Genomic DNA, 27,028 nt, shown 5'->3' with positions numbered 1-27,028 from the left:
CCCCCCGCGCCCCCGCCGCACAAGACCATCCTGAGAAAGTCCACGACCACCACCGTGTGACCCGCCGCCCGGGGCTGCCGCGGATCCCAGACGGGGAGGCCCCAAGTTACCGACCAGCCGGGGCGAGCCGAGCCCAGCAGCGCAGTGGGTTAGTCCGGGGCCAACAAGGGCTGGGTGAGCTCGCGGCCCCCCGCGCGCGTCCCGCCCTCGCGGCCTGCAAGACCGCGGACCCGGGGGAGGAGCCCCCGCTGGCCGGGTCCGGCGGCCCGAGGAGCCCCCGCTGGCCCGGTTCGGGAGGCTGACCTCCGCCCACCTTCCCTGGAGATGCAGATGCTTTTATTTATGGTGAGAGCAGGCTTGGGCCTCAGTTGGGCCTCCTTGGTGGATGCTGGACCCGGGACCCGCGCCCGCCCCACCCAGCTATGCACTTCCACACGCCACGCTCCCTAACTTTGAAATTATACTTTTTGATAAGAGATTTTTTTAATACCGAAGGACTATTTTATTATGCTTTTCCAGAAGATGTTTGTCACTAGTTTTACATTACTCAATGCTGAGACAATACCAAAAAGTTTATTTTCTCTACTATATCGTTACGAATTACACATTCAGATAGAGGTAATACTGCATTTTCATCGGTGGGAAAAGCCTCGTGTCACCAAGTGGTCGTAGCCAATGCCCAAACCAAACGTTTCCCCAGAATTAAATGAAAGAAGTGGTTCATTTTATCCCATGTCCATATATTCAATGACGAGTTTGGACACGTTCACGGTGGTGGATGCATATCAGAGCTTTCTAAACTGGTAGCATCATCCATGTTGTAAGGGTATCTTACACACTGGGATAACAATTCAGTTCCAGGCTGATCCTTCTAGAATTATCTGCTGAACTCATGATGCTCAGCCGCCCTCCTTCCCCTCTTTCCCAGCCTCCTTGCAGAATGATGTGCATTATACACCAGCCAATTGAAGCTGTGATTTGCTTGCCACCTACATCAGCAAGCTCTCTGCCTTCCTGAAAGTATCCAGATTTATGGGAGAATTACAGGAGAAAATGTCGATGTTTCTGGCAATAAGAAGTAATCAGCAGCAGCCCTAAACGTTTTTCTTTGGAATTGAAAGCTGTCATAGTTCTTTGCTACTCCAGGCAGAAAGAGGGAAGGTTTGTTTTTTTTTTTCTTGTTTCTTTTTCTTTTACTGTCATTTAAAAATCCTTCTTTTCAAAAATCTGACTACTCATAAGCCAGTCTGAGTTCCCGACAGCACTGATTTGGATAGAAATGATGTTTTGCTGTAGAGTTAAATTTTTTCAGGTTACTTTTTCTCCTTTGAGTCATAAGAAGAAAGAGTGGTGGAGAACATTTTGGTTCTTTAAGTGGTCAGAAGAGAGGGAGTTGTGTTAAGTGGAAGTTCATTCACTGTGTAACTTGAAGAATGCCACGATGTTTGGGTTGTTTTTATTTAATTTCTGAGGTAGTCTTCAGTCTTGCAAAAAATTCAGGCCATATTGTAGTAATTTGAAATACTGTTTTTAAGCAGCTTTCTATGAAAAGATGATAATGTATTTTTGAAAGAATATATAACAAGAAAATGGGCTTTATTTTTCAAGGAATGAGAAAATGAAGAGCAGAATGTCATGTTAAACATTGACTCGACATGGAAATTTTTCTTTATGTTTTGCATATAGAGGTAATGAAACCAGAATTATCCAACTTTCCAGAAAGTTGTGAAACACAGAATCTATAACCGAGAGGACATAATCTATAAGTTATAAAATGTATGATCACTGTATTTAAAACTTATGAAGATGTGACAAAGGTAAATAAATGATTAACATGTTGAATGCAAAACTAATGTGTTCTTAATTATTTTTGTATGGGAAAACAAAGCCAAGAGCCTTGTGCCTGCTAGCAAACGTGTTATCCTTGAGCTACCTCAGTCCTTTGGATTTTTTTGAGGCAAGGTTCCATACTGTGTAGACCAGGTTGACCTTGAACTTGGGATCCTACCGATTCAGCTTTCCAAGGGAGGGGATTACAACACTTCACTTTTTACTGTAAACACTCACCATGTGTATTCCTTTTATCATTTTTCCAGGATTAAAAATTACTGTGTTTCATTTGACCTCCAAGTACTACACCAGTTGAGTTTGTAAACAGTCATGGAGGACATGAAGGTTTTGTTAAATTTTAGATTGTCTTCCTTTTCCTGCCAGTGACATAATAATTACCTCAGAGTTTGAAACTTACACCTTTTGATGTTTGAGAACTAAGGTGGATCTCAAGGTAGAACTTCCATGGAATCACAAATCTTTCACATAACAGATTGTTTGCTTGTAGTAAAACCAGTTGACTGTGTTATATCATTAAAGCTGGGTGAGTAAGGAATTAGCCAGATACGTTTGCAAAACATAGACAAAGATTTGTCATGAAAGACCATTTCACTGTTGGATGGATGATCTATGGCTAAACTACACTTGTTTTAAAATTAACTTATTTTTAATATTTTCCTAGAAAATTGAGTGAAATCAATAAAAATGTAATTTTTATTATATTGCAATTTATAATCAACATTAAATGTTAGATTACAACAGGATTGCTCTTTCACTTAGATTATTTTACTTCTGGTTATTTCTTTTTTTATTACTGTATGAATATATTGTGCCAATGTAAATTTTGCCCAACAGAGAATTATACTGCATTCAGTAGAATTTAGTATTTGAATTGGCATAAATTTGTAAAACATGAAAGCAATTAGCAGAGCACCCTATTTTCTGGAAGCATGTACTCATATCGTAAATGGCAGTGCTGTTTTTGTAATCAGCTAGCATTGCTTTCAGAATTCGAATAATTTGCAGTGCATGCTCCGCACATCACCCACAGAAGCATGATAAGGCATGGTCACACTTTCCTCGTCCCAGAGATCTCAAGTAAGAATGGTCCTAGTCATCTGAGAGCAGCTGCTACACTTCTGTCTACATGTAATGTGCACGACAGAATGGTACCCACACTTGAGTGAAGGTGGTGTGCTTACAAAAGTTCAAGAGGCAAAGCACTGATGATAGCATTTATTCATAGTGCAAAAATGCTGCATAGCCACATACGTAGGGTCTTATTCCTTGAAGTTTCTTTTAGCTTATGAGATTAAACTTCTTTTGATGAGAGAGAGAAAGCAGGTTGGAAAGGAAATAAAGCAAATTTAAGTCCTGATTAAGTATAAAAATAGCTTAAAACAAATACAAAGATATGTAAGCAGAGACTAACCCACTCTTTGAATTTGACATTATTTTTATACCTCTCATTCGTAAGTTTAATACTTTTATGAGACTAATCTGTTAGCAGAAGCAACTTAATTAACCTAAAACATTCTTAAATTTGAACTATACAGCTTATTATTTAATGAACCAAAGAATAAGACACAGAATTTTATGGTTTTCTTTACACATATCAGTACTTGCTTGTAGCATGGTCAGCTGGCTATGCAGTTCCTGGAATTACACAATACCTTTTATCTAAAATTCTAATTGTAGCACTTTGGGGACATGCCATTATTTAAAATCTGAGTATTTATGCATACACTTGCACTGGAAATTGTGTAAACAAATCATTCATCACTCTCTTGCCTGAATTTTCCATGGAATATAAGTGATAGTGTGATGCAGTTACTACTATTTATCATGCAGATTTGCTTTCTTCTCATTGTCTAGCAGTTACGTATTTATATAAGGTGTACACTGAATTGTAGCAAAAGACTGCAGTGTAATTTATGTTGATAAAATACTGATGATTTCTCAGTAAGGAAATGGTCTATGAGCAGTTCAGCTCTGAAAGTGCTATCATCTAATTAGGGAAAGGGCATGAAGGCTGACAATTACTAGACATTATCACAAAATCACATGGCATTTCTCAAGCCAATGAGTAGCTGTGACACTGTAATTAAGTTTTGAGAGTAAACATTTTAGAGTTTTAAAATCATTTCTATTGCATAATTGTGTGATATGACAGATGTGGCACTAGTATTAGAGAGTGCACAGCAGCTTTGAACATAAAACGGCAGTTATCTACATCTCCCTGGGAGCAGTGATTAGGTTTGGTGCCATTTCCTTTGAAGCACTTCAATTTATCATGCTAGTCTTTCGTGAAGAAGCAAAAGTGTAACGTAAAGAAGTTTTGTACGTAACCCTCCCTTACATTTAGCTCTGGTACTATTTGCATGGTATAATGACTATAGCTCATTATGTACACATATTTTGAAGAGCTACAGGAAAGCACTTTTGAAAGTTTGGCTGCAAGTCAAAGATAAATGAGGAAATAAATGTGTAAAGCAATTTTAACATTATGCAATGTATAATTGTATCCAGTACATAATGCACTATTAATATGTACAATTTATGGTTTATTTCTGAATTAAAAAATTAAAATGCAGATAAATCCACATGTGATATAGAATTATGTGAATGACAAAGGAAAGTAATGAAGAAATATTTCTTACCAAAGTTGTATTTTCAGAGCTAAGTGCCAGTTGCTCACACCTGTAATCCTAGTTATTCAGAGGCTGAGATCCAAGGATAGTAGTTTGAAGCCAGCCTGGTCAAGGAAGTCTGTGAGACTCTTTATGTCCAATTAACCATCAAAAAAGCTGGAAATGAAATTGTATCTCAAGTGGTAAGGTACCAGTCTGGAGTGAAATAGGTAAGGGATAGTTTCTCAGCTCTAAGATCAAACCCCAGTACTGGCACACAAAAAAGAAAAAGATGCAGCTTCATGAATGAACAAAAATAGGTAGTCTAAGGTATAAACACCCTTCTAGATCTTCACATACATAAAGTCACTCTAATACTAAAATATAAAATAACATGGTTTATACATGTAAAGCCTAAAACTTCACAATTTTGACAAAATACTCTCTTCGTAAGTACCAGGCTGACATCTTATGATTACATGAATCCCTGTGATTGTTTTACCTTTCAATCATTATAATTTTGTTGTGTTCTTCATATCACTGAGGTATGTAGATCTTTTTTTTTCCTGAGCACTTATTTTGACACTTGGAAAGGGTTACTTCATGTTGTTTTGACATTCATAATGTGTTTGATCTTTGCAAAATATGAAAAAGATTTTAAGCAATTTAGCTACTGTCTAAATGAATGAGCTGCTGAATAATGCAAACCTCTTTTACCCAGGAATTAAGCTAACAGCTTCATGTTTCATGTCTTTATTTTCTCTGATTTCATACTTGGGGTCTATTTCTGAACAAGGTCATGCCATGGACCCTGGATCTGCTACCATCATTCATCACTGGTGAATTCCAGGTGTTTTACTTTGATTAGAATGGCTCAGATAGAATAGATTTAGTCTTGGAACCTAGAAAGGAGGAGAGAGGAAGAATTAGAATTCTTTCTAATGGAAGTATTTCCATTCTTTGGTTCTTTGACAATATACAAGATATTTGCAGTCTGGGGAGGTAATTGTAAGTTCTTGTGTCAAAGGGGATTTGGGACAAACTAGGTACGCATTGATTGGTTGGGCCTCATAGTGGTGAGGCATATGACATTTAACCCTTATGGATGGTTTAGTCCATAGGAGACACATTTCTTTGGTGTAGTCTGTGATTGTACCAGTCCTTGGACTTAAATTCAGGGCCTGGCTGCTGTCTCTGAACTATTTGTTGCTCAAGCTATCACTCTACCACTTGAGCCACAGCCCCACCTCCAGCTTTGCAGTGATTAATTGGTGATAAGAACCTGATGAACTTTTCTGCCCCAAACCTCTATAGTAAAACATTTAATATTTGAAAAAGATAATTGAAGAAGAATTAAGGAAATGGAAAGACTTTCCAGGCTCCTGAATTGGAAGACTTAACATTGTGAAAATGGCAATACTGCCCAAAGCAATTTACAAATTGAATGTACAACCCATCGAAAGCCTAACAACATTATTTAATGATAGAGAAAAAAATCCAAAAATTCATATGGAGTAGAAAAAGACTGCAAATAACAAGGGCAACCCTTAGAAGGCAGAAAAGTGTTGGAGGAATAACAATACTAACCATCAAACTGTATTAACAGAGCCACAGCAATGAAAACAGCTTGGTACTGGCATAAAAAAAATAGGCCAGAGGACCTAGAGAGAACAGAAGACACAGAAGTAAACCTACAGAGCTATTCCATCTAATATTCAATAAGGGAGCCATAAATATAGGCCAGGAGAAAGTCTTTTCAACAAATGGTGCTAGCAAAACTGGATATTCATGTGCAGAAAACTGAAATTAGATCCTAATACAACACCTCGTACCAGCATCAATTCAAAATGGATCAAAGACCTCAATATAAGAGCAAAAACCATGAAACATTACAAGAAGAGGAACACTAAGGTCCCTAGGTTCAGTTCAGAATTTTCTAAGAAAAAAATCAGAAGCACAAAAAGAATTGATAAACATCAAACTTAAAAGTTTATATACAATAAAGGATATAGCCAAGAAAATAAATAGAAAGCTCACAGGATGAGAGATGATTTTCACCAGCTATTGATCGGACAAGGGGTTAATATCCAAGATATACTTAGAGCTCAAAAAATTAAACCCTCAAAGAATAATCCCAAAGCCAGGACTAGTGGCTCAAAACAGTAACCCTAACTACTCAGGAGGCTAAAATCTGAGGATCATGATTTGAAGCCCACTTGGGTAGGGAAGTCCATGAAACCCTTATCTCCAATAAATAACTCAGAAAAAGCTGGAAGTGACACCATATGTGGTTCAAGTGGTAGAGGACTAGCTTTGAGCAAAAGTAGCTCAAGGATAGAACCCAGGCCCAAAGGTGAAGCCATAGGACTAGAAAAAATATAAATAAATAATCCTTACATGAAACAACCCAATTAATAAGTGGGCTAATGAGTTAAAGAGAAGTTTGTCAGAAGTAAAAATGGCCAAATGTGGAAATGTTCAACATCTCTGGTCATAAAGGAAATACAAAGCCAAAGAAAATAGAGAGTTTACACCACCACCTTGGTTAAAACGGCCAATACCCAGAATATTAACAATAACAATAGCTGATGGGGATGCAGCTAAAAAAGGAACTCTATTACACTGTTTGTGGGACTGACGCTTATTCAACTACTAGGGAAAGCAGTATGGAGCTTCCTCAAAATCTAAACAGAGCTCCCCTAGGACCCAGCAATCTCACTCCTGGGCAATTATCCAACAGAGCACAAACAAGGTATATTAAAGCCACCAAACAACCATGTTCATTGCAGCATTATTTATAATAGCCAACATATGGAATCAACTCAGATGCCCCTGAAGGGAGGAATGGATAACGAGAACATGGTATATCGGACTCTAGACATTCACACCGTGGAGGGCATTCTTAGTATCATGGAGGCTCAGTAGCTGTGACATACGATAATATAAAATGATGCTTATTGAAATGGAAACAGGAGGGATTTTTTTTCTTATCTTGCCTTTTGTTTTTACTTTTCTCCTTTGTCGCTGTTTTTGTTTTCTGTATCTTTTGTCTTGTAGGCAGATTTATCTGTTTTGGGGACTGTTCATGTGAAGCTGTAGGAAAATGGGTGCATAACTGCAGCTCTGCTACTCTCTAGACACTGTGTTAAAAATGAACTATACAACTTGTGAGTGGGGAAAGGGTGCCAGCAGAGGAAAACTGGGAGAAAACGAGGGAAGAGGTGACACTTTACAGTAAGAAATGTACTCAATACCTGACTTATGTAACTGTATGCCCTCTATACATCACCTTTACAATAACAATTTTTTAAAGCGTGGTATACACACAATAGAATTCTACTTATCTATCAGAAAGAATGATAGTACCATTTGTTTTTTTTTATTTTTTTATTGTGAAAAGGCTGCACAGAGGGGTTACAATTACATGGGCAAGGTAATGAGTACATTTCTTATCAAGCATTGTTGCCTCCTCCTTTGTTTCCCCTTCCCATCCCATCCCATTTCCACACACCCCCCCAGCCAAAGTTGTAAAGTTCGTTCTTCGACATAATATCTTGTACATCTCATTGTTGCAATGGGTCCACCTGTATCCCTATTGAACAATTGATTTTTCCCTTCCCCTCCACAAATTATAACAACATCAAATAGTGAAAATGGGTTATACCGTGGGGAAGGGACATACAAAGCAACAAAGAAATATCTTATAAGGATGTTAGAAACAATTGCAAGAAAGAAAAAACATTTGAGTCCTTATCTTGGGGTTCATTTTCCTAACATCATCTTATCTGACCTTTTCTGCTTGACTCAGACATATACTAGTTATTGCAAATAACGGAACCCATGGGACCTATGTTTCTTTGGGTCTTGCTTACTTGACTTAATATAATTTTTTCCAAGTCTTTCCATTTCCTAACAAATGGAGCAATGTCATTCTTTCTGATGGATGCGTAGAATTCCATTGTATATTTATAAGAAAATGAAAAAAAAAACCCTGGAAAAATTATACTATGTGAAGTAAGCCGAATCGAGAGAAATACAGATCGCATGGTTTCCCTCATTTGCAGGAGACAGAGTGTGCCTCTAATCTACAAGTGAACACATAGGCCACATGCAAGTGGGTATAAACAAATTAACTGAAGTATAATAGAATCTCTGGAGAACACAAATAGTTTAATTCTTTGGAAAGACTAAATCAAAACTCAACAAAATACATACTAGGAATTGGGTACTTGCAAAGTGGGGGACAAGGGGAGAAGGGTAAAGGAATGAATAGGAAGGGAGCAGAATACAGGAAAAATGCATTATATAAAGAGAAAAGTAAAAGAAGGGGTGGACCAAAGGAGGGGAAGATGTTGAAGGGTGACACAGATCGTTATATAAATATATATTATATATTATATACAAATGGCTTTGTTAAATGGCAAAATAATTCAATACATAACATAAAAAGTAAGAAAAATGAGGGCAGGGTGGCATTGGTCAAGAGGCACTGTCATAAACTACTTTGTTGAATGGCTACTACTTGTACAACAACTTAAAATATCGAAAAATACATAAATCTCTTATACATATTCATCTATCTAAAATTTCCAAAAATATCTTGTAGCCCTGCTGTCGAAAGACAGAATATTTGTATGCAGCAGGTAGCAGCTTGAAACTAGAAAACCTAGCTCTGTACCAGTTTCCTCATTGCCTCATTGTTCTTGATCAAGTTACTTGCAGGTCTGTGGCTTGCTTTAAAATGAAGGCATTAGTACAATGTCTTCAATCTACTAGAACTCTAGGTTAGTCCTATCTGATCAATCAAAGGGCAAGGAGTCTGTCCACCACAGGTGGCTGCAATTACACAACCAATTCCCAACCAGTTGTGAAGGCAGCAAGAGTAGGAGTCTCAGTTCTCCTCTAGGCATTGATACTGGAATGGAGGATGAATGAGGTAATACAGATATGTGACTTCAGGGCTCAGCAGTCTGCAGCCTTCAGAGTTTCTGAACAGAATCTCCAGTCTTCTACCTGATATACCTGCATATATCACAAATATTACCGAGTTCTTGCTTACCCTCTCCTCACCTCTCTTGTTTTAGGTCGTGATTGTAACAATAAAAACACAGTGCTTTCATTTTCCTGCTTCATTTGATCTATGTCTTTACTAGGTTTTCGTCATATACTTGTTCCCCAAATTACATGTCTTTACGCATTTTATCTTACATCATTGCTACCGTGATCTATCTACTACCCTCCAGGTTTCTAAGATTTTGCCTCTCTAAAGAGTTTATCCTGCTAACAACTGCTAATCAGGTCCCAATTACTTACTGAAAGTCAGGTTAATTGCTAACAATAAACCATGAACAAGCACAAACCATTGTAAATTTGTGATTTTTTTGGCCAGATTATTCCTGTTCCTTGCTAATCTGCTGGATTCTTTTGTGTTTGCATAGTTCGACGCTAATGATATTTTATTCATATTTAATGATATTTTATTTACGTGACTTTGTAGTTAAAACAATAAATTGAAGTTAATGAATTTCTTTGCGAATTCTAGTACATATATAAATCTCATTTCTGACTTAATGCATTCTGTGAGTTAACAAATCATAAAATTAGCATGATAGAAATTAGAGTAACTGCAACAGGCATGCTTTATTAAACTCTTCAGACAAGAGTGTTTTCGTTTTAATTGCTTCTGATAACATGTAGTAATAGCACCGAAGTAAATTCAGTTAGATCATAATTTATCTGGCTAAATAAAATCTACCTCTAGGTGTTTATACTTCAACATCTGTTCAAATAAGAGATTAAATCAAGATCTTTCAAAAAAGGAAGAATATTCATGTTTATAGTTAAAAGAGTAATATGAAAACAAAAACTTGATAAACCATAAACTATAATTTTGCCGTAGTCAAAGTATATAGTATAGCCTATTTGAATATATGTCTCAGTGACATGGCTTTAGACAGAGAATCACAGGAAATTATGCAACAAATACTGCTAATAACAGACCAGAATGCCATTGGGCATTATTTTTACTAATCTGAGTGACTCTTTAAGATGAAATCTGAGTGCTTGTATGTATTCTCCCTCCTAATTAAACTTCACAGTTGTAACAGAAGGACTATATTATTATTTAAAATGCAGTACAGGATGCTCTGGCGTTTATTTTTGTTTTGTTCTGTTCTGTTTGGGCCAATCCTGGGGCTTGAACACGAGGCCTAGATGCTGTCCCTGAGGTTTCCACCCAAGGCTTATTCCTTACCACTTGAGTCACAGCTTCATTTCCAACGTTTCCATGGCTAATTGGAGATGAGAGATCCACGGACTTTCCTGCTGACTGTGAAGCTTCATCCTCAGCCCTCTGAGTAGCTAGGATAGCAGGTTTCAGCCACTGGCACCTGTCAGGAGTTTTGTCTTTCACAAGTCACGGTGAATGAACACTTGAAAGTTTCTCGGTTCAACTTGGGAGAAAGTTTTCTGATCGCCTTGTTTTCAGTTCTCAGCGGGATTTCTTGTTGAGTTTATCCAACTCAACGTTGGCAGAGCTTCCTTCATAAAGTCAGGCCCCGCACTTCCTCTGAGGCAGCTTCCTGCCCCTGCTGACAGTCGCATCTGCCACCTGCTGCTCACCTGATCTCTCCTTGACAGAGCACGCCCTTTTGTCTAGGTGCCACAGAGAGGTTTTCCTTCAGCATTCAATCACGACGCAGACATTGAGATGGTTCAGGATCATCTTTTAACTAAAATGCTTCCCTCTGGGCTGGAAGTTCTAACACAAACCCTTTCTAGTCTACTTTTATTTTACTGTTTTATTTTTATTGTAAAGGTGATGTACTGAGGGACTACAGTGACATAGGCCGGGTAATATATGCATTTCTTTTTGAGCAATGTCACCTCTTCCCTCGTTTTCTCCCAGATTTTCCCCTCCAGGTTCCCCTCCCCCGCAAGTTGTACAGCTCATTTTCATCATAGCGTCTAGTGAGTATCACCGTTGACTTTGCCCTACTCTAACTTTATATGATCCCAGACTATCCAACCTGCTATAGAGATTGTTTCAGCTTATTAGTCTAACTCCTGACAATTCTTTCATGTGCTCTTGCACACTTTTGATTCTTATATCTTTTCTTATACTTAGAATAAAATAAAATACAACTCAGGGAAGGGGGAGGGGTTAGGGAAGTCAGAGGGGAAAAACTGGGAGAGAATGAAGGAAGGGGTGAACTGTTATAAAGGAAATGTACTTGTGTAATGCAACCCCTCTGCACATTACTGTAAATATTTTATTTAAAAATTAAAAATATATTGACCTAACTTCTAAATAGCCTTTTAAAAAAGTCTTTGAGACTCATCACCAGTTAACCACCAAAAAGCCAGAGGAGGAGCTATAGTTTAAACAGTAGAGCACTAGCTCCACATATAAAAACTCAGAGACAGTGCTTAGACCATAAGTTCAAGCCCCAAGGCTGGTGTGCATGCAGGTACACACAACATTAAGACAAAAATTGGTGGGACAAAAGTATGGTGATCCTATGAGCTAACACATGAATTAGTTCCACTTAACCATTTCACAATGTTTCCATATTCCAAAAAATACAAAATTTTGTTAATTTGCAAACGTAACTAAATGAAAATGTTTGTAAAGAAATAAGCAATTAAAATTTTGGATTAAAAAGTAAAATGTTCCTTGCTGGAGTGCCTTAGCAGGCACTCTACCAAGTGGTAGATCATTCAAACCCTACTTCTGAATTTTTAAACTAGACACAGTATGATAGTGTAAATGGCATACACTTAATATACAAAAGTTTGGTTACACTTGTATGTTTCCAATTTGGATTAAAACATGAGTTTCACTTGGTTTTCTTTTTCTTATTTTTGAACACTTTATCTACTTTTAGTGAAAAGTAGATTTTTTTCCTTCAGGGATGAATTTAGCTGATAAGAGAGATTTCTAGGACAATTATGCTATATAAATATTCCCTTAAAATTGAAACTTCTAGTTTGGTTTATATTTATTCACTGACTTAAATACATTCAAGACTCTTCTTATCCTAAATTCTAGCAGAGTTTCTGTGCAAATGTGGATGTAGTGATACCAATCTGTATCCTCAGGGTCAGAATCAAGTTAAAAATAAAAGTATGCTTCGCAGATGGAATTAGACTAATAATATTTTTAAACCTAAACAGTTATGTCGGCTTTCTTCCATTTATGAAAATTCTAAACCTTTTCATATGCTTCTACTCAACATTTACATCAAATTGATTTTCTAAACGTGCAAATTTGAAGCCTCATGTTTCCTTTCCTGTACAGTGCTTTGCATGTGATAGTTTTTTCTGAATGCGGGTTTTATTTCTGTTATGTTGAATGAAATCACTGTGGTGAGGATAGAGCCACCGTCTCAGCTGACTGAATTCATAGGATGAACAATTAGCCATAAAGCACTTTACTGTTTTCTATTTTCACATTTGTTTTTCTTTCTTCTTTTTCTCCTGTCAGTACTGGGGCTTGAACTGGTGCTTTTTCACTCAAGACTGGCATGCTGGCACTTGAGCCACAGCTCTACCTCAGGTTTTTTGGTAGTTAATTGGAGCTAAAGATATTCTCAGCCTTTCCTGTCCCAGGCTGACGTCGTCCTCAGATTTAAGCTTTGTGAGTACCAAGCACTACAGGCATGTATCAGCATCCTTTGGCTTTCTGTTATGTTTATTTAAAGATAAATACAGGAAAGAGAATAATTTTTACATTTGTGGCTCCATGCATAAGAATTTTCTTACTAACATTTCAAAAAATGTAACATTTGTTTTCAGTTACAAAGGTTAGTCTTCATAAATCTCCCAGTCCACGAACTGAGGAAAGCTTATTCTAAATTTCTTATCATCCATGTAGGCACAAATATTTGATGATTATTTGATTTGAACAAATCCTATGAAAAACAGGTAGATGACACCTGATATGGCAGAAAGTACTGAGGTTGGATAGCTGGATAGAGCAACTGGGAAATTAAAAACAGTAAGCCTTGAAAGGGCTAAAATTTTAAAATAAAATCAGGAAGCAAAAACTGAACAGAGCAACAGGCTCTCCTCCCATCACCTTCTCCTTTTGGATGTGAAGTTACACAAATGAGACATGATCGGCTCTCTGCAGCTACCTTCTTCTCTGAAAAGCTGAGAACTCAGCAGGGGTAGGAAAGACAATTGGAGGGCATGTCTGGCCAATGAGTCTTGAAACTCTCCTACTGGCTCTGTGCTTCAGGCAAGCCTATGTCCATGTTTTGTTTTTTGTTTGTGTTTGTTTTTAATAAGAAACAGCACCCCTGGCAATGTTTTGGGCCACAGCCCACCAAGAACCCTTATCAGCGTTGTTCATAATGATGAGGGGTTGCTAGAGTGCCTACCAATACTACAGCTCAGAAAGGGTAGACGCCTGTTACAAAGACCACCATTTTGACTTTTCACTCTCATTTCATGTATAGGAAGCAGGAAATGTTTCTTCCTCTTATTGCTAATTTTTGGTTTTTCTTATTTCCCTTCATTTCTTTCCTTCCCCTGATAATAGTGCTACCTCAAGATATTTTAGGAGCTTTTGCAAAATAAATTAAGTCTTGGTGATGTAGGTGAGCTTGGGTAAACAGAATGTGTGTATATGTTGAATGTGTGTATATGTTTTTCTTTTCCTCCTGTCAAAATTGAAAATCAAAAGTAATAGGAAAGCCTTTAAGAGAACAGAGGCTCTTAGTTTTCTAATCTCTGTATAAAAAGTTTGTTCATAAAAGGGTGTGGGAAACAAATTCTTGAAGATAGTGGAAAAGAATTAGTATGCTTCTAAATTCTAATTAGATCATGCTTTGGGGAGAATTCCTGTCCAATCTTGGGTCTGAAGAGTAGACAGTGATGGAGAGGGGTAGAATTTCTACTAAACACAGGAAACTGACAAGTCTTCTTTTCTGCCCCAGTATCTAAAAGACCTTATGTTTTAGAATTTCCTTTTTAAAATTTTATTGTCAAGGTCATGTACAGAGGGGTTACTGTTACATACATAAGGTAGCAAGTACATTTCTTGTCAAACTTGTTACCCCCTCCTTGGTTTTCTCCCATTTTTCCTCCTCCCTCGATCTCCCACACCATTGTGGTTCCCATTTTGTCCTTTGTCTCACCATTTTGTTGTTCCTTCCCTTCCCCAATTCAGATAAATATATGTACAATACCCCAGGTACCAAAATCAAATACAGAACAACCAAAGAGAAAAGAGAGCATTTCACATAGTACATTACAAATAACAATAATGAAAAACCTCTTGTTTCCATGTCTTGGAGTTCATTTCACTTAGCACCATCTTCTATGATCACATGTACATAGCTTTTGAGCTATTGCGATCCTCTGCTAGGACTATCCTAGTGGTCTAGTGGTTAGGTCTTGGTTTAGAATTGCTATACAAGTGTGGAATGATTGTTAAAAAGACAATATGGTTGAGATCTGAGGAATTCAGTTCAAATCCAGCCCAGAAAGAAAAATTTGAGAGACTCTTATTTCCAGTTAACCAGCAAGAATGCTGTGCTGGAGATCTGGTTCAAGTGGTAAGACCATCGGGTCTGAGAAAAAAGCAAAGCAAGAGCAAGATCAAGCACCAGTACTGGTAGGCACACACATACTCGCACATGCACATACACACACACACACACACACACACACACACACACACACACGCATGCAAGGTTTTAAAAGATAAGTCAATCTGAAAACATATGTTCTAAGTATTCTTAGCATCTTATAGTAGAAATGTTGTGACAGAGGGGATGAGGTGTGGAAAGATTCCCTGCGTTTACTCGCACCCCTACAAAATCACAGGTAACTGAGATTCACACATGAAAATAATATGAAGCTGTCTCACCAGCTAGAAATTATTACGTTAGTATAGTAAAACAACATCATGAGAAATAGAAAGAAAAGCAGAAACACGTTCTGCTTCCCACAGACAATGGGAACAAAGACTCAAAATGTTGGCTCCTGTTTTCAGTCCTCCAACGGGAAGGAGAGAGGAAAACACAGGGTTGATGAAATCATGTCTAGCAACTGCTAATCATTGCACAATCATGCTAAGTACAATAAAACATGGAGCTCTGATCTAAGACTAAGAAAAACCCAGGGAAAATAAAATAAAATTTTAGAAATAGTCTCTTTCCTTACTCATGAAAACTTTGTGTGTGCTTTCTCCTTTGAGATGTTGAAAAGCAGCGGATAACCATTTTATCTCTATCATTCTAAAATGAGGTAATGGGAGATTGCAATTGTTTTCCTTTTATTTGTGTGCTTGTGTTTTCTAGTTTCATCCCTGGTTCTAATGCCTATGTGTTGCTCTTTTAATATTTGTGAGTTTTGATTTCCCTCTCCCTTCATCTGTCTATCTTGTTTTAGAGACAGCAAATTACCAGTGTATTGAGGAATATTTCAGAACTCATGAGCCTTATTTCTTTGTTTTCTCACATAAGAAATTGTCTTTTGGGCTCAGTCGTCAATACAGTTAAAATTACCCAAATGATTCTAGTATGTCACCAAAATTGAGAATCATTAAATAGCTCTCTGTACAGATTACATCTGTATATTACACAATTATGTTTTAAATAACAAACAAAATAAAATGTTAGTATACATGATTTGCAATAGCATGAAATCAGTACGTAAGGAAATCTGTGTCAGTTTTATGTAACAGACAAGAATGACTTAAGAATCTACATTTCTAAATTACTGGTTGCTAAAGCTTGCATTATTTATGCACAGTTACTAAAGTAGAGCTGAACTCAGTTCATTTCATCTGGGGAGTATGATGCTCATATTCTGTTTTTTCCCTTTTATGCATTTCCATTTCCATTGCTATTTTAAAGGTGTTATACACAGGGGTTACAGTTACATAAATCAGGTAAAGGGGACATTTGTTTTTGGACAGTGTCGCCCCCTCCATCATTTTATCTTAGTTTTCCCTCCTGTGCCCGCCCACAAGTTGACAGTTCATTTTCAACATTGTGTCCAGTGAGTACCACTGCTGCATGTGTGTACCCTGTGCCCAACCACTTCTGTGTACCTCTTCCCTTACAAGGACAGATAAATGACCAAACAAAAGAAAACAAAAAACTCAAAGAAAAACACCTGTTTACATTTTCCTGGAGTTCATTTCAGTGCTTTTTAAAAAATGTTTTTTATTGTAAAGATACCGTACAGGGGGGTTACAGTTACACGAGCAAGGTCATGAGTCCATTTCCTGTCAAGCATTGTTGCCTCCTCCTTTGTTTTTCTCCTACCATCCCTTCCCGTTTGTTTTCTACGTAGTATCTTGTACATCTCACTGTTACAATGGGTCATCCTGTATCCTTGTTTCAGCGGTTTGTTATTTCTCTTTCCCTCTCCTCATTTCAATACTTTTTTATCTGATCATGTGCACGTAGGTAATTTGCACCTTTGTGTTCCCATCCTAAGACTATCCTCCTTTGATCCTGTTGTGTTTGAATGCCTGGAGACTTGTATAATTGATCATATCTCAGTATAATTTAGATTTATAGGCACATTCTAGCTACCACGAATGAGAAAACCTATGCACCGTTGGGTGTGTCTTTGGGTCTAGCTTACTTCATTTATGATAACTTCCACGTCTTTCTATTTCCTTCTGAATGTTAACAATACCATTCCTTGTGATGGGTTAGGAGAATGGCATTGTGTATCTATGCCACATTTTCTTGATCTATCTGTCCACCAAGGAGCATCTGAGCTGATTCCATATCTTGGCTATAGTTAATAATGCTTCAGTGAACATGATAGTGCTGGTAGCTTTAGTGTGGACTTGTTTGTATTCTATTAGATAAATGGCCAGGACTGGGATTGCTAGGTCATGTGATAGCACCATGTTTAGTTTTTTGAGGAACCTCCATAGTGCTTTGCAGAGTGGTTGACGAAGTTTACATTCATGCAAACAAATTAACGGTGGTGACGTTGAATCCCAGTGTGGTTTGGGCTTACATTTCCTTTATTACCAGACAAGGCCAACATTTCTTCTTGTGTCTATTAGCCATTCATCTTTCTTGGAGAAGTCTCTAAGTCACTAGCCCATTTATTAAATTGGGTTGTTGTTTCTTTGAGGATTAGTTTTTTTTTTTGGGGGGGTTAATTTTTTGAACTCCAAGTATAGTTTGGATATGAGGCCCTTGTCTGATGCATAGCTAGTTAAAAATCCCTGTTATTCTGTGGACTTTCTGATTATCTTGTTTTCTCTGTCTTTTGCCATGCAGAAACTTTTAGTTTTGATGCAGTCCCATTTGTCCAGTCTTTCTTTGATTTGTTGTTATTCTGTTATTACTTAGGAGGTTTTGACCTTTACTAAGGAGTGTTTAACCTACATCATCCTGTAATATTTTCATGGTATCTGGCCTTACATTGATGTCTTTGATCAATTTTGAATTGATTCTGGTGCAAGGTGATATATAAGGATCTAGCTTCCGTTTTCTGCCAGCACCATTTGTTGAAGAGGCTGTCTTTCTTCCAATCTGTGTTTTTGGCTCCCTTACAAAATATTAGATAGCTATAATGGCCATTATATTCTAACTTAGTGCTCAAAGAGAGAGAGAGAAGTAAAATTTAATAAAATAAAATTTAATATTAAATGGCTATCAAGAGCTAACGTTGAGTTGTGTGGATTAGGTATCTGTGATTGTGAACTGATAATAGAGTATTTTTTAACTACGTGAAAATAATTCACTAATAGGTTTTATAGAGACTTGTTGATGCTATAGTTAAGTATCCAACACAACATTCTGATATTGTTAGGTATGTATAGTCTTTGTGATCTTCCTCAAGTTGAACTTAATTTAAATTATGTTAATTACATATACTAAACCGATATCTTGGTTTGTTCCACTTTGCTTTAAAAAACTTTGAGTAGGTGTTCATCTTTTAAATTTTTATTGTTAAATATCAAAATCATTTTTCAGTGTTCAGGAAACTCATAATTTAAAGAGAATCTTCAAATAGTGTTATCTACTAGCTATGTTTCTTAAAATCAGCTTCAAACTTACCAGCATATCATCTCCAAACTTACATAGTGGCAGAGGCAATAAAGATTCTATTTTGACATTCAGGATGTACACATAGTAGTGCAATGATCATTAAAAGGATTTAAATTCCATATCATCATAATGGCACCGTAAGCAGGGCACAGTGCACTCTTTGGCCTTGTGGTTATCATCCTTGCTTACTTCTTACTGTAAGATTGAGGCTAGAACCCCAGGACCTTGTTTACATGTGATATGCACCCCACCACTGAGATACATGCCTATTTTATATTATTTTAAAAAGTATCACCAACTAGTAAAACTTGAAATAGGGCCTGCCATAGGATGATTTGAATAGAAAATAAGTTATAACGCATCTTGGCTTGAAAAAATGTCAAGTATTTCAAGAGATCAGAGTATTTCACTTATTTTTGTTGCATAATAGAAAAATTCACCTAAAATAAAGCTTTTTTAATATTCAACATTTATCTTCTCATCATTCTTCTTCAACAATCATGCCACAGAGCTTGGAGAAATATAGTTAATTAAAATGGGTATCAAAATGACTTCAATGGTCTTGCAGGTGATCCAAGTCAAGAATAAAAAGGGAAGAGACAATTTCTATATTCATAAGACTGGAAATGACAATGACATATTTTGTTCTTTTGTTCCTAGAGGGTACTCAGAAGGGTTGGTTTAATTTCAGAGAACATTTAGTCAAAAATGGACTGTAAGATTTTTCATTTGATCCTCACTGAATATGTCTCCTGGTGTGATGACATTTAGATATTCTTGCTTCAGGATTTTATCAGTTCATAAGAAGGAAATTTGAAATTTGGCTTTGGAGATACGAGGTCTGAATTCTCTGCTTGAGATTCAGTTGGTGCTTGTGTGCTTTAGGCAAGAGACTCTGTCCTTGATAAGCTGTGTAGCCCCAATCACTGTTACTGGAATTCATATGCACAGGCTCAAGCCAGCTCAGTAGATGCTAGAGGTGAAATATGTTGTTGTGTTCTTATTTCTATTTATCCACAAAATGCAAATTACAAAAAGAAAACACAAAAAAGCCAACATAAACATAAAGGCTTATTTTCTAATATGCTGAATCCTAACATAATACCTAAATCCATAGGAGTGCTTGGAATTATGGGAGACAATTTCTGTGGCTTCAAAGAGATGGAATTAGCAAAAAAAATAATATTTAGCAAAATACCATCTAGGCAGTATTTATTATTTCCCATGTGCACTTGAGTTAGTAGTTTTTAAGAGAACTCTCATCAAAAAAGTTGTTCTAGACAGTTGACATAGGCAAGGAAGATATATTTAGGATTATTTCAATAAGGAAGAAAACTGGAATTTTCCTCTTGGAGCAGAGGCAGGATGGTTTCAGTACCAAGGTGAGCTGGTAGGGAAAATGCTACACTTAGGAAGTACGGCAGCCATCTTTGTTTACTTCTTGGTTTTCTACTAAGTTGGGAGTTGGAGTCAAGGGTATTTTCTGTCTGAACTGGCTCCCAAATGAGATTTTCCAGGTCTTTCCTCCAGAGTAATAAGGAGTACAGAATGTGCAACTGACTCCTTGTCATTCTTAACTTTTAAGAATGCCTACTTTTAGCATATAAAGTGAGGATTTCTAATTTTCTACTGTTTGTGAGACACCCAGCAAAATCTCTTGCATATAGCAACAGGGATGATCCCTGTTCAGTGTATTTATTTATTCATTTACTATATACAAAATGTAGTCAATGAGTTTTTTCAAAAGCTAAGAAAATTTCAGTCGAATGCTTTAGAGGTGGCTGTCCATTCTTTCCTTGGGTTTGCAATAGCATGGTGATTACTTGCTTTTTTCCCATTATTTCCTTTATAACAGCTATAATGAGCTCCTGGTTGGATTTTAATTGTCAGGAAATGATTTTCATTGAATATCTAACATAAAATTCTCAAAATATCTTCTCTTGAATATTCCAATGTCCTAGTAAACTTGAATCAGGCAAAGCGAAAACATTACTGAGAAAATAAAAGGGAAATGTATAGAGGAGACAGGTGCAACTTTAGGAGGGAGGGGAGAGCTTATTCAGTACAGTCAACGCCATGAAGAGGACCGCTATGGTTTGTACAAAGCCTGTCTCTTTCAGAATCCACAAGGAAGTGGAAATATGCGAGCAGGTGCCTGGGCATTATCAAGCATGCGTAGTTTAAATTGGTCATAAAGCACTGGTTACAATGCTCGACAAGAAATGATCTTACTCCTGTAACAGTAACCCCAAAGGGTCAACTCTTTGTTATGTTCTTTTATTGTGTGTGTGCCAGTCCTGGGGCTTGAACGCAGTGCCTAAGTGCTATGTCCCTGAACATTTTTGCTCATGCCCAGTGCTCTACCATTTGAGCCACAGCTCCACTCCTGGCTTTAAAAACATTGCATTATTATTATGAAAGTGATGTACAGTGGGGATACAGTTTCACAAGTCAGGTTATGAATACGTTTCTTTTTGGACAATGTCACCCCCCAGGTTTTCCCTCCTGTCCCCACCCACAAGTTGCACACTTCATTTTCAACATAGTGTCTGCTCAGCACTAAGACTGCATTTGTGCACCCTTTGTCCCTCCCTTTCAGTGACCCCTTACCCTCCCAAGACAGATAAACAAGACAGAAACAGAACAAACAAAAACCCTGGAGTTCAGCTCTATAAATACTGCTTTACTTGACCAGAGGCACATAGACATTGTACCTTTGTTTTCCTATCCTAAGACTATCCTCCTTTGGTTTCAATGTGCTTGAATGCCTAGAGTTCTATACAGTTTATCACACCACTTCTGGCATTTTTTTGAGTAGTTTATTGCAGATAAGAGTCTCATGGACTTCCTGCCTGGGCCGGCTTTGAACCTCAAATCCTCAGATTTCAGCTCCTGAGTAATTACAATTACAGGTGATTGACCAGCACCCTGCTAGGTATGCTATTTTAAAAGTCTTTATATAACCTTATATATGATGACCTTCTTCTTGGAAAAATAAGCCAAAACTGAATAATTTTTATTAATATGAAAACTCCAGTGACCTTTTGACTTTATTATGGTATATCATAACCAGAAAGGGACTCAATGAGAGTGACATTTTTGGTGATAGTGTGTTTTTAAATTTATAATGGTCTATTACAAATTGTCACATATGAGAATATCCATTTAAAAATGATTGGACCTCTAGAAACAGTATGAATTAATATTTATTGCAGGTGTCTTGCATTAAAGATAACATTTCTCCCATGATCATGAACCCTGAATTGTAGGTCCCTTCAGACATAATCCTTCAAATAATATGGTCTTGCCAATGTAGTCCTTATTCATGCTTTGGAAGGAAGGCTTAAAAATTTCACTTACATCTACAGCATATTTTCAATATGATTTTTTTCAAATAGATGGTAGCATTTTTAAGAATCAGTATGATACTTTATTATTAATGGAAGTCACAGTGTATATCTGGTCTGAATAAGCAGGTAGATACATATCTCTTGGATTGGACACGGTTGGCCATGGTCCGAAGCTGTGAATTAGACCGTATATGTGATAGGAGTTACTGTGCAAGTGTACTAGTATCTCACAGAACATAGTTGGAAAAGCAAAATCAAGAGACCCCCTAACCTAACACACAAATAACCCAGTTTTAAAATGGATAAATGATCTTAGTTTTTTTCCTAAACAAGACACATGAATGGTCAAAAATATAGGAAAAGATGGTCAATATCAGTTATTTCTCCTAAGTCACTACCAGAATACAAACACTTCAGTGAAACAACTCTTCATATCTGTTGGGATACTATTGTAAAGAACTCAGCTAGCAAGTACTGGTGAGGGTACAAAAAAAAGATATCCCCCAATTAGGTACCAGAGGTACCAGGCACCAATAATGCATGCCTATAATCCTAATTAATCAAGAGGCTGAGAACAGGAAGATTATGATTTGATGCCAGCCTAGAACAATGTCTGGGAGACTCCATCTCCAATTAACCAGCAAAAATCTGGCATTGCTCAAGTGGTAGAATGTAAGCAGGCCATGCTGAGAAAGTGAAAGGCTCCGAATCATACCATAGCATCACCAAAGGGAAAACAGAGGAAGGAAGGGAAGGAAGGAAGTGAGGAAAGGAAAGAGGGAGGAAGAGAGGGAAGGAGAGGGAGGGAGGAAGGGAGGGAGGCAGAGACATACAGAGAGATTCAGATTGAAAGAAAGGAAAGAGAAAGAAATGTAAAAGGAAGGGAGGGAGGGGGGAGAGAGAGAGACAGAAAGAGAAAGAATGCCATTCTGAGAAATAGTATAGAGATTCCAACAAAAGGAAATATAGCATCCCTCTCCTGGATTTATATCCAAAGGAAATAAAAGCAACCTCACCTCAGTATAATATTGCCAATACCTAGTCATTGGGCCATTAGTCAAGATGTAGGAGCAACCTATGTTTGTGGACAGATGAATGCGTAAAGCGCGCGCACACACACACATACACACACACAGAGCAGGATATTATTCAGTCCTCCAAAAGGAGGAGATTCCGCAATCTGTGACAAGAAGCATGAAACTGGAGCACACTGTATTGAAGGAATAGACCAGAGAGTGAGAGAAAAACATTTCTTGATCTCACTCTTCTGTCAAATATACTTCAGACCCTTGAAAGTATATTTTATAACCCAGTTACATAAATGTGATATACTATGTTTATAATTGGCATCTACTCCAGGCTTAAAATTTTCCATTAATAGATTAGAAGAAAACAACATTCTGATTAACCTAGAAAGGTTTTCAGATACACAGGAGAGCTGAATTTTCCCTTGATATAAGTAATAAATATTAAATATAAATTTATAGCCTTACTTTCATAATATTTGCACATCAGAATCAACACTTTATGTGAAAACTGGAGACTTGAAATCTTAGAAACACTTTATGTGAAAACTGAAGACTTGAAATCTTAGAAACTGTATGTTAAGATTTGATGATAAAATTATCTAATTCAGCCACTCACGTCATGAATGACAAACCTAAGGCCAAACAGCAATAAGGTCTGGTCTCCCACATCTCCATAGTGGGTCAAAAATTGGACTTTGAACTATCTATCTATACCTCAGTAATTGTTGTTTTGGACACATTTTTCCTCATGTGTTCATTTCCAAATTAATTGTTAACTCAGGTGATAGTATGTGGATCCTATAATAAAATTGGATTACAAGAAAACTGAAGCTAGAGCCTTATCTATCACCCTGCACCAGAATCAATTCCAAATGGATCCAAGACCTCAATGTTGGACCAGATTATTTGAAAATATTACAGGAAGGGTGAAGGCAAACGGTAGGGCTCCTTGGCATGCATCAAACTTCTTAAGCTTCAGAAGCACAACAAATCAAAAATTGATACATGGCATTGCATCAAACTGAAGAATTTCTGCATGGCAAAAGACATAGCCAGAAAGAAAAATAGAAAGCCCAAGGAATGGGAAAAGATCTTCATTAGCTATGCATCAGACAAGGGTCTCATATCTAAAATATACTTATAGATCAAAATATTAAGCCCCCCAAAACCAAATCTTCTAAAAAACAACTACCCAGTTAATAAGAGGGCTAAAGACTTAGAGGGAGACTTTTCAGATTCTCTTTATAATGTACTCCACTTGTTAGAACTTGATTATTAGAAGTTCATATTACAGCTGCTATTTCAATAATCCTATAATGAACTCCTTGAATTGAACAGATATTTCTGCTGAACATTCATGTTCATACTACATAATGAAATCCAAAGTTTATTATTTTTTAAATGTATTTGATGATTTGCTACAATGGAAAACCTATATTCTACAAAGCAATCCAAAGTTTATTATTTTTTAATCCATTTGATGACTCAGTACAATCGAAAAACCTATGTCCTTTAGGTACTTTAAACTTCAAGTATCAGAAAACTCCATTAACTTAGAATTAACGTAAAGTCAATCAGTAATTTGTCACACCCAAATAACTTAAGGGAGAAAACAGATTCTTTTCCTATTTTTAGTGTCTCTGGCAAACGCCTTCATGATCAAAAATCTTTCACGGAGTTTAGTTAAGTCTTTCTCATGTCTTTTTACGGCTTAATCCTTTCCTCCTGGCTTCTGATTTAAGTCTAACCCCCATGACTAAATCCATTACTGGAAATAGAGAGGAACTTCCAGTGATTAGTTATAATCCTTGGTTTTCTCTGGGCCAAAGAGATGTCATCTTTCCTTGGATTTCATGATATAAGAGGTGGACATAGAATTAAAACTGGATTTTGCCATCAAAAAAATTGTTGGGGCTCAACTTTTAGTAGATAACAAATATTCCCTCTGAAATGAATACGAACTGTGCAGGATATCATGATGTCGTAAACCAGGAAAAGATTATAAACAGTACAAAAGTGTGTGGCACTAATACAAAAGTGTGTGGCACTAATAGATACATGCTTGGACTGCTCCTGGGTTCTGAAGAGAAGCTTATGCTTTTAGATGAAAGGTAGCATCGAAGGTAATGGTGCTCTCAGGAAGCCACAATCAAGAGGATTTTGGTTCACTATCAACAGAAATGCCCAAAGAGACTCCATTTCCAAAATAAACAGCATAAAGTTGGGCTAGAGATGCATCTCAGCTGGGAAAGCAAACTGGCACCGGAAAAAAATACCACAGCTAGAAAGAAGAACAAATATGATTACTGAATGACTATGATTCTAAGTTAGAAAATATGTCAGAGCTTGCGTGTTTTGTTTGAAAGTTTTTATTAAATTGCATAAAGTAACATTTGTTGTTAATTATTAATACTAGAATTTAATTTTGAATGAGGAATCCTTATTACATACATTGTCTTCCCACACAAGAAAGTAAATCTTCCCAAGCCTCTCACAGGTTTTATTCTTGGGATGTATATTTACAAGCAATATAGCAACTTCATCATTATAAATATTGTTATAATTTGGTGCACCAGAACTCTGATGACAATGAGGCTAAAAAATCGCTGTATTACATATACCACTGCATACTAAGTTTGATGGCATTTGATACTAGATGGAAGTCTGAGCTTTTGTATTAGTATGCTAACATCAATAATACATTAGCTGGTTCCAGTGGCTCACAACTATAATCCTAGCTACTCAGAAGGTGAGATCCGAGTATTGCATTTTGAAGCCAGCTGCAGCAAGGAGTCTATGAGACTCTTATCCCCAATTAACCCCCAATAAGCCAGAAGTGGTAGAGCTCAAGTGGTAGACTAGTGCTAGACTTGGGCAAAAGAACTCAGGAACAATACCGCGCTGTTCAATTCTCATGATTAACACACACTAACACCTCCCGACACTAACAATAACAATAATAATAAAGTTATGCAATGCATTAATTCCATGAGGGTCATTTTCAGTTAAATCATCACAAAATACCACAAAATAGGTTGTCTGTTTCAAGTTTTCTGTGTAAATTAAAATCATAAAAGGAGAGGAGAGTACATATAACATGTTGGGTGTCTAGCTAATAGCAAGACTTTCATACTCATTAAATCCATTTGTGAGTAGTAATGAGATTTTAGACATTTTATAACAATAACAAAAGCTGTTTTCTTATAAAATGTGCATTTCCAATTTTATGTGAGATAGGAAATGTAAATAGCTTCTATTTTTTATTTGTTGGAGTGTTTCAATAACAGATTAATAATACAGGTTTTGTGATTCTTTAGCATATTGTAGATTCAGTTAAGTGTTCTAAAATTGTATTTGCTCTTCCATGAGAGATCCCTTGTATTATGTAAAATGTCATATATGTCCCTAAAAATTGTACATAATTCATGTGAAATGAAATATTCACCAAGATCAAAACTTGGTAAATACTTAGAAGTTATGGCATGTATTGAGTGAGAAATAGAGAATCTCTAAAAAGCCTTGTACATTAAGAGGTTTTATCAAGTACTTGCTTAGCTACAAACCCGACGTGGAAGGACATTTTTGGTTTTTATTTTACCTCATTGGTAAAACATATGCCAAAAAACATGGCCCAAAAATTAAGTAACTGTTTGTAGACTTAAAATAATCCTGTTGCTACCTATCTCCAGTCTATTGTACAGAGAATCTTGTCTCTCTCTCCTGTCTCGGCAGACTCAGAATCGAGGATTTTTACTTGGGTTTCCATGTATATTTTATACCTTGTGTCTTTCAGTTTTCATCATTAAAAAACATCCATCTTTGTCTTACCATTTTCCTAGTGAAAAGTACACTTACATATAAAATTGATTCATTGATGTCTTCTTCACTGATTTCATATAAAAAACCCCCAACACCATTGTTTTTCTTCCCACACAAGAAATTAAATCTTCCCAAGCCTCTCGCAGGCTTTGATTCATGACAAGGTAATAGAGTTCTCACGCACACATGTGTCATGGGGTTCTGAATGCTCACATAAGCAGTCTCAACATCTGTCACATTTTTTTCTGGGCTTATCAACTTAGGAATATTTTTGAGAGGTTTTATAATATCTCATTTCTATTTGTCACTTTTTGATCAGAGATTTATCTTACAAT

The 27,028-nt window shown here is 36.8% G+C and overlaps 1 protein-coding gene across 1 annotated transcript in view; it reads left to right on the top strand.

Moving 5' to 3' along the window:
- The window catches only part of Prr16 (proline rich 16), a 168,981-nt gene that overhangs the window by 101,965 nt on the left and 39,988 nt on the right, over positions 1-27,028 (top strand). The window lies entirely within an intron of this gene.

Source organism: Dipodomys ordii, unplaced genomic scaffold (genome assembly GCF_000151885.1).
Source record: "Dipodomys ordii isolate 6190 unplaced genomic scaffold, Dord_2.0 Scaffold27, whole genome shotgun sequence".
NCBI lineage: Eukaryota > Metazoa > Chordata > Mammalia > Rodentia > Heteromyidae > Dipodomys > Dipodomys ordii.
The sequence above is the reverse complement of the archived record's forward strand: the minus strand, read 5'-3'. Positions and strand labels throughout refer to the sequence as shown.